Source organism: Phyllobates terribilis, unplaced genomic scaffold (genome assembly GCF_046119375.1).
Source record: "Phyllobates terribilis strain yellow unplaced genomic scaffold, ASM4611937v1 Scaffold_5__5_contigs__length_657084704, whole genome shotgun sequence".
Lineage (NCBI taxonomy): Eukaryota > Metazoa > Chordata > Amphibia > Anura > Dendrobatidae > Phyllobates > Phyllobates terribilis.
In genome coordinates, this window is record NW_027362765.1 from 632,071,774 (window position 1) to 632,088,101 (window position 16,328).

Consider the following 16,328-nt stretch of genomic DNA (forward strand, 5'->3'; position numbering starts at 1 on the left):
TTTCTAAACAATATATATATTCATATCAGTTTGAACACTTCAAATACAGCTACATACAATGAAATTCTTTCATTTTCGGACCTACTGGCACTTGTGGTACAACAACAAAATAACCTGAAATCAATCGCTGGACGGGAGGCTTGCAAATCTCTTATCTTCCAGAATACCCAACATGCTGCAATGATGATATCGCACCTGCTCAGCTAATCAAAACCTCACCAGATATCTCGAAAGGTAAGATCTCCATGAACATCCCGTCTAGCGGCCACAGACTACTGACCAGGCTGATGGACCAGAGTCCTCAGAATCAATCTGCCCAACTCTGTTAGGCACCTATTAGACCCCATGTGTATATTTGAGCACTAGCCTATGCAGGTTATCATTGTGTGATATGTACAATATGTATTTTGTAAATATTTGTGACTGTTCATTCAGAAAAGTCAATTACATGGTTTACACTCCTAAAAAGTATGACTAAAATATATCAGGGGTGTCAAACTCAAATACACAGAGGGCCAAAATTAAAAGCTTGGACAAAGTTGTGGGCCAACCTTGATATTTATTAAAACAAATGCCTACAATTTAAGAGGTTTTTCCTTATCATCAAATATAACAAACTTTTTCACATGGAAGCAAACTTAAAGGGGTTATCCCAACTACATTTTAATTAAAAGATCTTAGAATAAAATATTGGAATAATATAATATGTAATGTAAGAGCAGTAAAAAGCATATGGCCCAATGGCCTAATTTATACATGTAATAAAGGATAAAAAGCTTAAATAATACAGGTAATAAAGTAATATGCAAAGAAAAAAAGTGCCCACCAAACACAGTATGATAACCCCACAGCGAATTACTCCACATGCACGGTATGATGAACCTACTATACCCCCCTCAATTCCCCCGACAAAGAATGGTGATCTCATCACTGTATGATTCTCCAACTGTAATCCCAACACAGTCCTCCATACAGTATAATGGCCACAAAAAGCGCTCCATACAGTATAATGAGCCTGACATAATTCTCCATACAGTATAATGTGGGCCCTGCATTGCCTTCCATACAGTATAATGGGCCCCACATACTGCTCCATATAGTATTATGGCCCCACATACTGCTCCATACAGTAGAATGACCCCTTATAGTGCTCCATACAGTATATTGGCCCACATAGTACTCTGTACAGTATAATGACCCCACATAGTGCTCTATACAGTATAATGGCCCCACATAGTGATCAATACAGTATAATGTCCCCTCATAGTGCTCCATACAGTATAATAGGCCCACATAGTGCTCCATACAGTATAATGTGCCCCACATAGTTCTCCATACAGTATAATGGAAGTGCTCCATACAGTATAATGGTCCCACAGTGCTCCATACAGTATAATGGCCACACAGTGATCCATACAGTATAATGGGCCCCATATAGCGCTCCATACAGCATAATGGGCACCATATAGTGTGCCATACAGTATAATGCGCCACACATAGTGCTCCATACAATATAATGTGCCCCACATAGTGTTCCATGCAGTATAATGGACACACATTGTACTACATACTGTATAATAGGCCCCACATTCAAAAAATAATTACTCACCTCTGCCCATTCCCCTGCTGCTCTGGTCTCTTCATGTGGTCTTCTGATCCTCTGCACAATTCGGTATAGGGACGCGTTGCAGTGACGTCATCGCATTCGCTGTGCTGAGACATCAGTCACAGAGGCGGCACTATGGGAGAGGGACTGTCAGCTGTCGCTCCCTCCTCCATCATTGCTTTCAACTGTATCTGCATCTACGATACCGGGCAGGGGACTGGGCCAAATATACTCGGGGACCTGTCTGGCGTCACGGGCCAAATATGCTCACTATGTGGGCCAAATTTGCTCAACGGGCCAGAGTTTGACAAATGTGCAATAGATGCACTGATCCATGAACATATCCTAACATTTAGTTGGGAAATAAAAGGTATCAAGGACTACCACTGAATGTATAAATGAATTATTCTGGTCTTCTTGGGTCAATACAAGATTATTTAAAGGAGTTTGGTACTTAAATCACATATAAAAGATGTGTTTAAAATTGAAATTGAAATTTACTAATACAATTTCATGATCAAAGCTCCACCACTGTCTACAGTGGTAGAGAGCCAGCTCATGCCAGGTGTCCAGTTTGGATACCCAATAGTTATAAGACCCAGAGGATGCTGGTATGTTCGGCAAGGTACTCCTTCAGCATCTTCCAGAACTTTTCCCTCCTTGTCTGATCAGAGTACCCCATGCATCATTGCCTGGGTGCTGGGAGGGGCTGAGAAAACTGTCCCATACCTTTAACAGCATTCCTCTAGTGCATCTGGTTTGTGTCTCCCTCGCCTGTATTCCTCGGTTGTCCAAGGAACTGTGACCTCTGCCGTCAGTGTTGTCAGCTGTAAATTTTTTTAATAATTCATCAACAAGGGCGTTCTGGTACTGCAAGATTTTATTAGACCTCTCCGCCACGGGAAGGAGAAATAGAAAGTTCTCCTGTAGCGTGGGTCTATAAGTGTGACCAACCAGTAATTACTGTTGCCCAAAATGCGTACAAAGTGAGGGTCATGGGAAAGGCAGCGGAACATAAAGTCAACCATGTGTGCCAGACTGCCAATAGATAAGACTTCCCTGTCCCCACCAAGAGGACAACTGTCCATGTTCTTCTCCTCATCCTCCTCCTGCTGCTCCTCCTTGTTCTCCCTCTCCTCAGGCCATCCACGCTGAAAACACGGTATGAATGTTGTGTGGGTAGTACCATCTATAGCGCAAGAAACCAGCTCCTGTTCCTCCTCCTCCTCATTGCCACCAAATCCACATTGAGATGAGATGAGGCTGGGCTGTGTAGCATCACCCTGTATAGTTCTTTGCTCCATCTCATTGTGCTCCGCCTGCAATGCCTCCTCTTTAATGCTGTCAAAGGTATGGGACAGATCAGCCTAGGAGGTCTCCACTCACCTCTTTCCCTAGAGTCTGGGCTCCCTTTCTCCCTTCCTTTTGTTTTGCACTAAGTCTTTCCCACACCTTGCGTGACATTATCACCGGCCATGCACATTTAGAGAAAAAAGAAAACTGACACTTGGATTAATTGTGTGGGTTTTTTTTTCGGGTGTGTTTTTTTTTTCCTTTCTCCCTTTGTATGGGTTCCGTTGCAGCGCTCGCAGAGCGGCTGCACAGTCTGTTTCTGGAGGTGAATGACCTCCGCTGTGAGGTTCAGCAACAGAATCAGCGGCTACAGGTCGCTAATGTGGGGGTCTCCACAGGTAGGCCTGTCCAGCCTGAACCCAATGTTGCCCTCCCAGACAGGTTTTCAGGAGGTAGGGACAAGTTTTTGGTATTCAAGGAGGCCTGCAAACTGTATTTTAAACTTTGTCCTTATTTCTCCAGAAATGAGGGTCAAAGGGTTGGAATTCTGATCTCTCTACTGCAGGGAGATCCTTAACCCCGTCATGACTGAAGCATTTTCCGTTTTTGCAATTACATTTTTTGCTTCACTTCTTCCCAGAGCCATAGTCTTTTTATTTTTTGGTCAATATGACCATGTGAAGGCTTACTTTTTGCGGGACAAGTTGTTCTTTTAAACGCCATCCCTGGTTTTACTATATCGTGTACTGGAAAACGGGAAAAGAAGTGCAGTAAAATTGCAAAAAAAAAATGCAATTCCGCGGTTGGTTTTTTTAAAATTTTTTTTACCACATTCACTGAATGCTAAAACTGACCTTCCATTATTATTCTCCAGGTCATTATGAGTTTGTAGACACCAAACATGTATAGATTCTTTTTTATTTATTTAAGTGGTGAAAAAAAAATCCAAAGTTTACCAAAAAAAAAAAAGGCACCATTTTCCGAGACTCGTAGCGTTTGCATTTTTCTGGATCTGGGGCCTAGTGATGGCTTATTTTTTGAGTGTCGAGCTGACATTTTTATTGATATTATTTTGGGGCAGATGTGATGTTTTGATCTCCCGTTATTGCATTTTATTTCAATGTTGCAACAACCAAAAAAACACAATTTTGGAGTTTAAAATTGTTTTCTCGTTACGCTATTTACTGGTCAGATTAATTATTTTTTTATATTGATAGATCGGGCGATTCTGAATGCGGCGATACCAAATATGTGTATGTGGTTTTTTTATTATTTTATTTTGAATGGGGCGAAAGGGGGGTGATTTAAACTTTTATATTTTTATTTTTTTCATATTTTTTTTTTTCAATTTCTCCACTTTCTGCATGTTTCAATAGTCTCCATAGGAGACTAGAAGCTGCAGTTATCTGATCGGCTCTGCTACACAGAGGCGATGAGCAGATCGCCTCTGTGTAGCAGAAATGCTCATGTGCTATGATCGTCGACCACTAGGTGGCGCTCATAGCAAGCGAGACATGACAAACACAGGGGTCTGCTGCAGACCGCTGGTTGTCATGCCCACGCATTGGTGACCTGCGATCACGTGAAGGGGTCACCGATGGGCGGGGCTAATGCCGCACTTCCGGCGCGGCGATGGTAAATGCCGCTGTCAGAGATTGACAGCGGCATTTAACTGGTTAACATCCACAATTGAATCGTGATTCCACCTGTGACTGTTGTGGGCACATGTCAGCTGTAAGAATCAGCTGACATGTGCCCAGTTCAGTGCGGGCTCAGCGCCGGAGCCCCCGCTGAACCGGGGGTGATGGCCTGGGGTGTACTAATACATCCCAGGCCAGTAAGGTGTTAATCATGGGCGTTTTCTTTACCACAGGATTCAGTTTGTCTCCAGTCTATAGAGGGGTTTTTCGGGGCTCTGGCCCTCATCCATGATGACTCTGACCGAGTCGCCTTGTTTGATTCTAGGCTACGTTGCCTTCAGCAGGGAAATCGGTCAGTGGAGACTTACAGTTCGGAATTCCGTAGATGGGCAACGGTTTCCAAATAGATTGACTCAGCCCTTAGAAGTAAATTTTGTGAGGGTCTTATTGAAAGGTTGAAAGATGCCTTGGCAGTATATGAAACCCCTCAGTCCTTGGAGGCTGCCATGTCATTGGCCATACATCTTGATAGATGCCTTCGGGATAGGCGGGTGAGACCACCTTCTCCGGGGCCTTGTTCTCGGGGTTATGTACCTCTGCCGGGGGAGCGGTCTGGCATTGAACCACTACTGGGGGAGGTGGAGGATCCCATCCAGTTAGGGGGTGTCTCTGCATTATACATTTCCCTGGAGATTCGCAAGAAAAAAGGCGTATGTTTTTTTTGTAGGAAAAAGGTACATTTTATTGGGACCTGTCCTTCAATTCCTAAGCAAAAGGACACTTGATTAACTCTTGGTAATCTGGAGTTGGATAAACAAGGGGTGCATTTGTTGCCAGCCTGCAGTTCCTGGTTTGTCCTGACAGCAGAGGTGGTGCTAGAAAGCAAAACCGAGAAAATTTCTGTGTTTGTTGACAGTGGAGCCGTAGTCAGCATGGTTGATGCTGAGTTTGTGAAAACTCATGGTCTTGCTTGCTGTACTTTAGCTAAACCTATTTCCATCTTTGCCATCGACTCGGCGCCACTTGCACAGAAAGGATTTACTCAGATTGTACATAATGTAAAACTGAAGGTGGGGTCAGTTCATTGTGAAATAATCCCTTGCTATGTCCTTGACAGTCTTCCCACACTTATTGTTTTGGGTCTTCCCTGGCAGGTGAAACATAATCCGTTGGTGGATTGGCAAGCCGGGGAGATTACTGCCATGAGAACTGTTTAGATATTTCCCTTGCTATGGTCTCTACGGAAATATTGCCTGCTTTTCTGTCTGGTTTTGAGGACGGTTTTTCTGAGAGGTGGTGTCAGGATTTGCCTCCTCATCGTGCATATGACTGTCCTATTAACCTGACCCCCGGAGTTAAACTACCAAAGTCCAGACTGTACAATCTTTCTGGCCCTGAGAGACAAACCATAAAGGATTTCATTGCGTAAAGTCTGGATAAGGGACATATCAGACCCTCATCTTCACCCGTGGCGGAAGGGTTCTACTTCATGAAGAAAAAAAGATGGTGGTCTACGTCCCTGTTTAGATCTCCGGGAATTAAATCAAATTACCATCCGTGATCTATACCCTCTTCCTCTGATTCCTGATTTGTTCAGCCAGGTTGTAGGATCTAAGGTATTCTCCAAGTTGGATTTAAGAGGAGCCTACAAACTGGTTAGAATCAGAGAAGGGGACGAATGGAAAACAGTGTTCAATACCCCTGAAGGGCATTTCGAGAGTCTGGTTATGCCTTTCGGTTTGACCAATGCACCTGCGGTATTCCAGCATTTCATAAATTATATTTTCCATCATTTGGTGGGGAGGTTTGTGGTGGTCTATCTGGATGATATTTTGGTTTACTCACCTGATTTTGAGACACATTGGGGGCATGTTAAACAGGTGCTCCAGATATTAAGGGATAACAAGCTTTATGCCAAACTGGAAAAATGTGTTTTCGCTGTTCAGGAGGTGCAGTTTTTGGGGTACTTGTTGTCATCTTCGGGTTTTCGGATGGATCTGAAGAAGATCCGTGCAGTCCTTGATTGGGACCGTCCCAAGAACCTGAGGCTCTACAACGTTTTCTGGGCTTTACTAATTTTTACCGGAAATTCATTAAAAATTACTCAGTAATTGTGAAACCCCTTACTGACATGAGTAAGAAGGGGCCTGATTTTTCCAAATGGTCGGATGCCTCCATCCAGGCTTTCTCTTTCATAAAGAATCATTTTGCCACTGCACCTATACTCAGTCAACCCGATATTTCCCAGCCCTTTATTGTAGAGGTTGTTGCGTCAGATGTGGGGGTTGGTGCTGTGTTGTCTCAAGGTCTGTCCCCTGGTACATGGCATCCATGTGCCTTCTTTTCTAAAAAATTGTCTTCGGCTGAGAGAAATTATGACGTGGGTAATAGGGAACTTTTGGCGATCAAATGGGCGTTCGAAGAATGGCGACATTGGTTGGAGGGGGCTGTCCATCCTATTACTGTTATTACTAACCATATGATCCTGTAATATCTCCAGTCAGCTAAATGTCTCAACCCTAGGCAAGCCAGATGGTCCCTGTTTTTTACTAGGTTCAATTTTGTTGTCACTTTTCGTCCAGGGATCAAAAATGTCAAGGCTGATTCTTTGTCCCGGAGCTTCCCTGGTGGTGGTGACCATGAGAACCCTGCCTCTATATTACAGAAAGGGGTAGTCATTTCGGCAGTGTATCCTGAATTGGAGGGTGAGGTGTTGGAGGCTCAGAGGGATGTCCCGACCTCCTGCCATTCAGGAAGGTTATTTGTACCATTTAATCTGCCCGCAAAGTAATTAAGGAACATCATAACTCTGTGCTTGCTGGGCATCCAGGTGGTAGGGCAACCGCAGACCTCCTTTCTCTTTGTTTTTGGTGGCCGGGGTTGCTTAGAGATGTGATTGAATACATATCTGCTTGTAGTATTTGCGCACGTTCTAAGGTTTCGCATACCCGTCCGTCTGGTACTCTTCTTCTGCTTCCTATTCCTAGTAGGCCATGTACACACTTGTCCATGGATTTTATTACTGACCTACCGGTTTCTGCAGGCGGTTTTGGTGGTTGTAGATAGGTACAGTAAAATGGTTCACTTTGTAGCATTACCTGCACTTCCAAATGCCAAGACACTTGCTCAGGTGTTCATAAATGGGATTGTGAAGCTTCACGGGGTTCCCTCCAATGTGGTTTCAGATCGGGGGACCGAGTTTGTTACCAAGTTCTGGAAGGCATTCTGTTCTTGACTGGGGGTGCAGCTGTCCTTTTCCTCTGCCTTCCACTCTCAGTCGAATGGACAGACCGAGCGTGTCAATCAGAATTTGGAGACATACCTTAGGTGTTTTGTCAGGAGGATTGAGTATCCTACTTATCGCTGGCAGAATTTGGCATCAATAATCATCGTCAAGAATCCACTGGCAGGTCATCGTTCTTTGGTGCATATGGTTACCACCCACAATTTGGTACCTTTAGTGGGGGAGGATCTTCAGGAGTTAATGAGGAGGAACGTTTTGCTTTGTCGCTCTCCTCGGTGTGGCGGGGAGCCCTGAGTAATTTAAAGATCATGGGAGACAGGTATAAACATATGTCTGACAGAAAACGCTTGCCAGTTCCGGACGTTAATGTGAATGACTTTGTGTGGTTGTCTACCAGAAATATCAAGTTGAAGGCCCCGTCTTGGAAGCTGGTACCTAGGTTTATTGATCCCTATAAAATAACCATCATCATTAACCCAGCAGAGTTTCGTCTTGAGCTTCCTCAGGCCCTTAATCTCCACAATGTTTTCCACTTGTCCTTACACAAGAAATATGTGGAACCTCTTAAGCCCTCACCTCTATCGCTGCCCCCAGTAATGGTTGATGGTAATCTGGAGTTTCAGATTTCGAGGATTGTAGATTCTCGTCTCCAACGTCGTTCTCTACAATACTTGGTGCATTGAAAGGGTTATGGTCCAGAGGAGAGTATGTGGGTTTCAGCATCAGAGGTGAACGCCCCAGGTTGGTTCGTTCATTTCACACCTCTTATCCTGAGAAACCTGGTCCTGAGTGTCTGGAGGCCATTCATAGAGGGGGGGTACTGTGACGTCTGTGTCAGAAGTGACAGACAGTTGCCCTGCAGTTAGTTGCAGGAGAACTCTTAGTTTGGCATTACAAACACCTTCTTAGCTGTTTCACTCTAGGACTCAGCGGCTACATCCTTCCTGCTAATTGACAGCCTGGGCTGGGTGTTTAAATAGCTTCACTTTGCAGCAGGAAGGAGCCGATGATATTCACATGTTTCTTTGTGAATGCTTGGAGCTCTCAGACTGCTATCTTCCTCTGTGGTGCTAGGCGGACGCTTGGATTTATCTCTCTGAATTCGGCAAAAGCTAAGCTAATTTCCCCGTGTCTGCCCCCCTTGCTGTCTTTAGTGTTTAGTGGGAACTGACTAGCACTCATTTCCCCCTTCCCTATACAGGGCCATCCGCTAGGGAAGTACAGGGTTTAGTTTCGCGTGCGGCGATTGGTGAAGAACCAATATAGGGACATTAGTGGAGACAGGGTGATATCAGATCAACCTAGGAGGTCTCCACTACCCCCTTTCCCTAGAGTCTGGGCTCCCTTTGTCCCTTCTTTTTGTGTTGCACTAAGTCTTTCCCACACCTTGCGTGGCAGTAATGTTCTGGGACACGTGCTTGTGTAAGGTGGGGATGGCACAGCGGGAGAAATAGTGGTGGCTGTGGACCGAGTACCAAGGGACAGCTGCCGCCATAAGATTGCGGAAAGCTTGCGTCTCTACAAGCCTGAAAGGCAACATTTCCAGTGCAAGCAGTTGAGAAATGAGGCAGTTTAGTATTGTGTGGGTGGTTGGCTGCGTATTTGCGCTTGTGTTCAAAGGACTGGGGTAGGGACAACTGAATGCTGCGCTGGGTCAAGGACGTGGTTGCTGACAGTGCACACTTGGAATGACAGGTGCAGGATAGGAGGCATCTTAGCCTGCTTCATGGACAGAGGCTTGGTTTGCATGTACAACAGGGGAAGAGGCAATGGTGTCACCCGCAGACACTGTTTCTGGACATTGGCGTTCGGCCCAACTAGTCGGGTGCTTTCCTGGCATGATGGGAGGAAGGAGAATCAGTGTGAGGAATATTATTATTATTATTTATTATTATAGCGCCATTTATTCCATGGCGCTTTACATGTGAAAAAGGGGTATAATAGAAGAACAATTACATTAATCTTGAACACAATGTGACAGCGACTGGTACAGGAGGAGCGAGGACCCTGCCCGTGAGGGCTCACAATCTACAAGGGATGGGTGAGGATACAGTAGGTGAGGGTAGAGCTGGTCGTGCAGCAGTATGGTGGAGCGGTGGTTACTGCAGGTTGTAGGCTTGTCGGAAGAGGTGGGTCTTCAGGTTCCTTTTGAAGGTTTCCACGGTAGGCGAGAGTCTGATACGTTGGGGTAGAGAGTTCCAGAGTAGGGGGGGAAGCACGGGAGAAATCTTGTATACGGTTGTGGGAGGAGGAGATAAGAGGGGAGTAGAGCAGGAGATCTTGTGAGGATCGGAGGTTGCGTGCAGGTACAGTACAGACCAAAAGTTTGGACACACCTTCTCATTTAAAGATTTTTCTGTATTTTCATGACTTTGAAAATTGTACAGTCACACTGAAGGCATCAAAACTATGAATTAACACATGTGGAATTATAAACTTATACAAAAAAGTGTGAAACAACTGAAAATATGTCTTATATTCTTGGTTCTTCAAAGTAGCCACCTTTTGCTTTGATGACTGCTTTGCACACTCTTGGCATTCTCTTGATGAGCTTCAAGAGGTAGTCACCGGAAATGGTTTTCACTTCACAGGTGTGCCCTGTCAGGTTTAATAAGTGGGATTTCTTGCCTTATAAATGGGGTTGGGACCATCAGTTGTGTCGTGCAGAAGTCAGATGGATACACAGCTGATAGTCCTACTGAATAGACTGTTAGAATTTGTATTATGGCAAGAAAATAGCAGCTAAGTAAAGAAAAATGAGTGGCCATTATTACTTTAAGAAATGAAGGTCAGTCAGTGCGAAAAATTGGGCAAACTTTGAAAGTGTCCCCAAGTGCAATTGCAAAAACCATCAAGCGCTACAAAGAAACTGGCTCACATGAGGACCGCCCCAGGAATGGAAGACCAAAAGTCACCTCTGCTTCTGAGGATAAGTTTATCCGAGTCACCAGCCTCAGAAATCGCAGGTAACAGCAGCTCAGATTAGAGACCAGGTCAATGCCACACAGAGTTTTAGCAGCAGACACGTCTCTACAACAACTGTTAAGAGGAGACTTTGTGCAGCAGGCCTTCATGGTAAAATAACTGCTAGGAAACCACTGCTAAGGACAGGCAACAAGCAGAAGAGACTTGTTTGGGCTAAAGAACACAAGGAATGGACATTAGACCAGTGGAAATCTGTGCTTTGGTCTGATGAGTCCAAATTTGAGATCTTTGGTTCCCACCACCGTTTTTTTGAGCGACACAGAAAAGGTGAACGGATGGACTCTACATGCCTGGTTTCCACCGTGAAGCATGGAGGAGGAGGTGTGATGGTGTGGGGGTGCCTTGCTGGTGACACTGTTGGGGATTTATTCAAAATTGAAGGCATACTGAACCAGCATGGCTACCACAGCATCTTGCAGCGGCATGCCATTCCATCTGGTTGGCGTTTAGTTGGACCCTCATTTATTTTTCAACAGGACAATGACCCCAAACACACCTCTAGGCTGTGTAAGGGCTATATGACCAAGAAGGAGAGTGATGGGGTGCTACACCAGATGACCTGGCCTCCACAGTCACCAGACCTGAACCCAATTGAGATGGTTTGGGGTGAGCTGGACCGCAGAGTAAAGGCAAAATGGCCAACAAGTGCTAAGCATCTCTGGGAACTCCTTCAAGATTGTTGGAAGACCATTTCCGGTGACTACCTCTTGAAGCTCATCAAGAGAATGCCAAGAGTGTGCAAAGCAGTCATCAAAGCAAAAGGTGGCTACTTTGAAGAACCTAGGATATAAGACATATTTTCAGTTGTTTCACACTTTTTTAAGTATATAATTCCACATGTGTTAATTCATAGTTTTGATGCCTTCAGTGTGAATGTACAATTTTCATAGTTATGAAAATACAGAAAAATCTTTAAATGAGAAGGTGTGTCCAAATTTTTGGTCTGTACTGTATGTAACGGGAGACTAGGTCGGAGATATATGGAGGAGACAGGTTGTGAATGGCTTTGTATGTCATGGTTAGGGTTTTGAACTGGAGTCTCTGAGCAATGGGGAGCCAGTGAAGAGATTAACAGAGAGGAGAGGCCGGGGAATAGCGGGGGGACAGGTCGATTAGTCGAGCAGCAGAGTTTAGGATAGATTGGAGGGGTGCGAGAGTGTTAGAGGGGAGGCCACAGAGCAGGAGGTTGCAGTAGTCAAGGCGGGAGATGATGAGGGCGTGCACTAGTGTTTTTGCAGATTCATGGTTTAGGAATGTGTGGATCCGGGAGATATTTTTCAGTTGGAGTCGGCAGGAAGTGGAAAGGGCTTGGATACGTGGTTTGAAGGAGAGTTCCGAGTCCAGGGTTACCCCAAGGCAGCGAGCTTGAGGGACTGGGGAGAGTGGGCAGCCATTGACGTTGATAGATAGGTCAGTTGGGGGGGTTGAATGAGATGGCAGAAAGATGATGAATTCTGTTTTGTCCATGTTAAGTTTTAGAAATCTGAAGAAGGATGAAATAGCAGAAAGACATTGTGGGATTTTGGTTAGTAAGGAGAAGTGTTGAGCCACCCCCGTAGTGTTCGAGTTCGGTTCGTCGAACACCCGTATGTTCGCCGAACTGTTCATCGAACTGTTCGTCGAACACCTTCGAACACCGTTAAAACCAATGGCAGGCAAACAAAAACACATAGAAACACATAGAAAACACCTTCAAAGGTGTCCAAAAGCTGACAAACTGCTCAGAAGACACAACTAACACATGGAAAAGTGACAAGTACATATAGTCATGCGAAAAGAAAAGAGGTGGAGGAGTAAAAGGAGGGGGAGACACAGATATAGGCATGTCATGTCCTTCTAAAACCCAAAAAGTGCGAAGCCGACACGGCCAGTCCGTTCCTGCCCGTGCAACCTCCGTGTAGCCGGCTTTGTGTCAGAGCTGCGGTGGACCCTGACGGCCAGCCCCCCTCTCCCAATACTGGTGCCTGTCCGCTGGTGGGTCGAGCGAGCCCCCCTGTGGTGGAGGCAGCTCTAAGCTTTTTAATTTAAATTGTCTCTCTAATTTGAATGAATACACTTTAAATCCTTTTACAAGGATCTATTGGAGGGCAAGTCTCATGCCAGCAGCCGCCTAATTCCAGCTCCAGTAGCGTCCACTAAAGCTGCTGCAGTTAAAAAGCTTTTATAAGGATCGAGCTCAGCGGTCCACCGCAAGGTGTCCTACCGCCAGTCCCAGCCCCTATGCCTTGGGGTGCCTCCTGATGCTCTTCATTGAGTATCCCGGGGTCCCGAAGCATTTCCTTTGAAAAAAATAAGTGTCCAAACTACAGGTGGTGTAGCCTGCTTAACAGCTGGGATAATCCGCTGACTAGCAGACACTGCTACTAGGCACAAAGTATTTCCTGGGCTAGATGCAGTTAAAAATGTGTAATTAGATACTCTCATTGGATGCTGAGAAAGCATTCCATAGAGTCTCCTGGCACGCCATATATTATTCTCTTAAAATGCATGGGGTAGGGGTCTAGGGGACCCTTTTATAGCCAAAATCACGGCCCTATATCACAATACGTCACCTAGGCTGAAGTTAAATGGAACTGTAGCACCCCGAGGGCTCGGTTGCTACAGAGGTAATGCACCTCACCCAGAGGTGTGATATCTCACTCTCAGGTAAGGATGGAGTGTGGATCAGGACCCCGACACCTGCATGCATTACACCACATTGCCGTGGGGCAGGGCGACTAATATGCCCCTGAGATGGGCACGACAGTCCCTGTCCCTGGCTAGAGTGGGGGGAGGGAACACCGAGGAAGGGGAACCCTGTAGTGCAGGAGCAGGGAGGAAGCAGTTCCTGGGTGCATTGAGAAGGGAGTATAAAAGGTGGGCACCATCTTAGTTCAATGCCGAGAAGTCTGAGCAGAAGTGACAGGGAGCAGGGGCTCTGCATGAGCTATGCTCCGGAGGCGCGCCTAGTAACAGAGGCCCAGGCCTGGAAGAGGGAGAAGGAAGGAAGAGGAGTGGAGAAGGCTCCAGGAAAGAGGAACGAAGGGATCCCAGGGGTGCGGATGGGCGAGTCGCCACCGCACGCCCGAATCCACCTGCGTGGAGGGGTCAGGCCAAAGGGGGAGACCGGTCCCCGAAACTAGTGGAGGCGGGAAACGACCCTCAGCTAGAAACCGGAGGCTGTGACATTTTATGTGGCGCAGCCCCTCGCTACACCCGCTAGGAAGGCACCACATAGGGTCAGGGAAACTGGCGCCAAGTTTACCAAGAGGAGGCCCGAGGCAGCCGGACAGAAGCGTTGGTAAGAAAGGCCAGACAAAGGACACACAAAGGGGGTCCTGTGAAGCGCTCCAAAGTTATCTGGGAGTTGTCTGAGCCCCTCACCTGGTGAGCACAGTACGACGTGGGCACCCGTTACCTGCAGAAGTGGTCTGGATAATAAGAACTGTGAGTAAAGGCCCTGGACTGCATCACTGACTCCGTGTCGTTACTGCTGCTGCCCTGCACCATCACCCCCATCCTCCGCTTACACTGCCCTGAGGCTATACTCCTCCCGTGGGGAGTTATACTACGCTCTGCTGCACCCACAACACCAGCCTCAGCGGTCTGCCCTGCAGCGGCGGTTCACTCTGACCGCAATCCACGGGTGGCGTAGTCGGACATTTAAACATGAAAACCACATAAATAGTTCCGCCACTGGTTTGACCGCCCTGAGCCATGGAACCGGGTCGCCACCACGGAGACTACAACCAGCAGCATCCACCAAAAAGGGTCCGGCTCCGGGTGTCCCAAGTCCCAGGGGGCGCGTCAGAACATTTTCATCACCTTTCATAATCACCAATGGGACAAGGCAGGGATGTCCTCTGTCCCCTCTCTTATACATCCTAGTGACGGAGCACCTGCTCTCATCAATTCGCCATAACCCCAATATTAGGTGGATTGAGGTGGGAGGCACCAAGTACAAGTGCTCTGCATTTGCTGATGATGTCCTAGTATATATCACTCAATCCCATATATCCATCCTTGCCGTTATGGCTGAAATAGATCACTTTGTTACATGGTCAAATTTTAAAATCAATGCAGCGAAGTCTGAGGCCCTCGATGTCTCCCTCCCCAAATCCATACAGGATTCCATCCAGTCCAACGTTCCCTTTGCCTGGTCCTCACAGGGTATCAAATACTTAGGAATCCCTATTCATAGAGACCTCTCCCGTCTATGTTATCTTAATTTCGGGCCCTTTATTGAACAACTCCATACAGACCACGGTTGGCAAGTTAGAACTGTAAGATTCACTACGTGAACCACTGGTGTTTTGTGGAACAGCACATGTACACCGTGTGCCAAATAATTATGCAAAAAGTGTTTAGGAGTGATAAGGGAAGAATTTGTTTGTTTGTCAGTTAAACTCATTGATGGTGATGTGTGTCAGGGCTCTTTATATCACTGTAAGCAATTTCAGACACCTGTGCTAATTAGTTTGGCAGGTGTGTCCAATGAAAGGCAAGACTACTTAAGAAGGCTGTCCCACATTATTAAGCAGCCTACATTTTCTGCCAAAATGGGAAAGAAAAAGGATGTGTCGGCTGCTGAGAAGCAACAAATTGTGGAGTGTTTAGGTCAAGGCATGACTACAACCAACATTGCCAAGACACTTCATCCTGATCATCGCACAATCAAGAAGTATGTATCTGATTCATAGTACACACGTGTGCGTGCTGATAAGGTAAAATTGAGGACTCTTTCCTACAGGCAATTACGTGAGGTTAAAAGAGCAGCGGCAAAAAAGCCTTGTCATAGCAGCAGACAAGTTTTTGAAGCTGCTGGTGCCTCCAACGTCCCCCGAACAACAAGATGCAGAGTCCTTCAGAGGTTTGCAGCTGTGCGTAAGCCATCCTGTCGACCTCCTCTATCCACTGCACACAAGCAGAAACGGCTCCAGTGGGCCAAACAATACATGAAGACTGACTTCAAAACTGTTTTGTTCACCGATGAGTGCCGTGCAACGCTTGATGGTCCAGATGGATGGAGTGGAGGATGGCTGGTTGATGGACACCCCACGCAAACACGGCTACAGCGCCAACAAGGAGGAGGTGGAGTAATGTTTTGGGCTGGAATCATGGGGAGAGAGATTGTCGGCCCCTTTAGGATCCCTGAAGGGGTAAAGATGAACTCCATAATGTATGTGGAGTTTCTCAAACAGCACTTCCTGCCATGGTTCAAGAAGAAGAACCGTGTATTCCACAGCAAGATCATTTTCATGCATGATAATGCACCGTCTCATGCTGCACATAACACATCTGCATCTCTGGCTGATGTGGGCATAAAAGGGGACAAACTTATGGTGTGACCCCCATGCTCGCTTGACCTCAACCCCATTCAGAACCTCTGGAGCATCATCAAAAGGAGTGTCTATGATGGCGGGAGGCAGTTCACATCTAAGCAATAGCTCTGGGAGGGTATTCTGTCCTCATGCAAAACAATTGAAGCAGAAACCATCCAAAACCTGACAAATTCAATGGACGAGACAGTTTAGAAGCTCCTTTCGAACAAGGGGTTCTATGTGCAAATGTAACATTACCT